Source organism: Octopus bimaculoides, chromosome 1, assembly GCF_001194135.2.
Source record: "Octopus bimaculoides isolate UCB-OBI-ISO-001 chromosome 1, ASM119413v2, whole genome shotgun sequence".
NCBI lineage: Eukaryota > Metazoa > Mollusca > Cephalopoda > Octopoda > Octopodidae > Octopus > Octopus bimaculoides.
The window spans coordinates 151,161,877-151,164,688 of NC_068981.1; positions in this window are offsets into that span (position 1 = coordinate 151,161,877).

A 2,812-nucleotide genomic window follows, 5' to 3' on the forward strand; every position below is an offset into this window, starting at 1 on the left:
CAACTAGCTCAAATCCAAACTCCCGACTTTTGGACAATAAATGTCCTGCTTTACTTTACCGAGAGTAACTGTGTACCAACAGGTGGCAGAAAAGAAACAAACCCAAGGGATAGTACTGGTCCAAAATGGATTAGTTCACTTATAAAAAAAAAAATCAACTAACTCAGGAACATGGTAGGGTATTTGGACACTATCATCAAAGGCAAAGCTACAAATGAGTTCAGGAATTATCAGCTACGACGGCATGATAGATTCTCCGCATTGTATTGGCATTGCACCGAGAAACACTCACAGGCAAGCTGAATATCCTCAACTTCGTTATAACAGAATTTTCACGAACGAAAGATGGTAAACAGAAAGTTTGTTTGAAATCCACCAGCTATATATCGCAAGGTGATACAATCAAGATAATAAATGGTCCTCCCTAGGAAAACCTAGATTTACTGTGGCGAGAAATCTGGAATGTAAACAAAGAACATAATAGCGAGACAGTATGTTTAAACGAGAGAGTATTTTATAAATCCCTCTCCCAAAGCATATAATATCTGATAATATATTATGAAACTACCTAATAGAAAAATCACCTGGGAGAGACCTGAGAGTAGGCTGCTGGTACAAGACCTAACGTTCTACAGAGAAATTCTCGTGAATATGTTTAAAGAAACAATAGACGCTGAGCTAAATATGGCAGATTGGCAGTTTCACGGACTACCCTTATTCCCAAGAACAATGAGACCCAGGCGGCCAAATACTATTGGCCCATAGTATGCTTGAATGTTATGTGCAAGCTGTAGAGAGGTTGTCTAAATATATTTTTCCGAGACCACTTCGAAAAAATTGTGTAATAACTAATGAACAGGCTGGAAAAAAAAGGAATCTCTGGCTGTGCTTTCTCAACAAAGCTCTTCTTAAGGAAGCTCAGCACTATCACTGTAATATCTTAACAACTTAGCTAGACTACAAGAAGGCGTTCGACTCTGTGCCTCACTCCTGGATGAGAATATAATTACACCTTTCCAAAGTACCAGTTGCTATATTGAATGCCATTGAACGAGTGACCAAAACATGGTTCATACACGTATCACCGGCAACTACTAAACCAACACCTATGGTTACAAACAGAATTAAACAATCAACAGGCACATTTAAGAATCATAGTTTATCTGTAATGTTGTTTGCACATGCAGTGAATCCCTTGTCAGCCCTGGTTAACTAAATACCAACGCTATATGCTAGAATATGTAGAAAAGAATAAAATGGATGTCACCCATACGTATTTTGATGATGACCTAAAGGTATGTTCTGCTAATATGATGAATATGAATAGACAGTTCGAAATAGTTACAACATTCTCACGAGATGCAGGAATGGAGTTTAGGCAAGGTAAATTTTCATGCATGATTGTAAGTTGAAGAAAGATTGCCGATCAGACAGAAAATATATATAAATGGCTTGTCTATCTCTCCTGTCTCTAACGATACAAACTACAAGTATCCACGAGATTGTTGCTTACGTTGGTGCTCTGACTAATGCTAGAATAATAAATGAATACTTCTGTGGAGACCTGAAAATATGGAACTCAGAGCTATAAGCATTTAACAAGACAATATCTCGGAATGTTTTTGCAGAGCTGATACCGACGAATCAACTCAAGCAGATAATCACAAACCCGGGAAGTTTCTTAACTCAAAAGGTCTAGTCGCTTTGTTAGCGATCGGCTTGAACTGTCTTAAGAATAAATGAAATAAAACTCAAAGAAAATTACATATACACACATATAAGGTATGAGAGGTATTGGCATCAAGAAGACACAAGATCGCAGGTAAGACTATGTAAGTGCTAAGGGAGGACCGTAGTTAGACTTTCGATTCGATAACAGTACACGTGAGGAGCCTAATGCGGGTCACGTGTGAGCATGTATATGTTAAATAAAATGAAACAACAAAACCAAGACCATGTGGAATTTATAGGACATTTATGAAGAGAAAGGTAGTTTTACATACTATCCTCTTGTAATAACAAGATATGAACTCTTATCGAAATCTACATACCATGGACAAGAAGCATCTCTACCCATTCTACACAGCACTTTCCTTGAATAATGGAACTGCAACTGTAACATCCTACATATATTTTTATTTTTATTTCTATTCTGTTATTTCCCTTTATACTTCCTATATCCATCTTTTTCGAAAATAACGCCTTATATCGAACTCTACTATTTCCCTGTAGTTAACTTTCTCATATCGTCTCTGATGAAGGGATATCCCTAATATCCCAAAAAACAGGTGTAAAACTACCTTCCTCTTTATAAATGTCCTATAAATTCCACACAGTCTTGGCTTTGTTGTCTCACTTTATTTAACATATATGCATTCACACATGCACACGCACACACACAGACATTTCACACACACACCGCACACGCATTCAATAATTGAAAACAAGAAGTTTTACTGTTGATCTTTAGGCAAATATATATATGCATATGTGAGAGTATGTATTATATATTTTTGTGTGTATTTGTGTTTAAGGAACAACATAAAATTTAATTGTTACTGCAGGTATAAACTTGTCTGTATGTATATTTCTTTATACACACACAACACACGCACTCACACACAGACATACGCACAAACATACACACAAACACGGGCGTATGCGCGCACGTGCACACACACACACCTCACACACACACACACACACACACACACACACACACACACACACACACACACATATATATAATGACAAATTATTTCCTAGCATTGGCAGAAATTCAAAGTCAGTTTCTTTGCAGAGGCATTTTCAC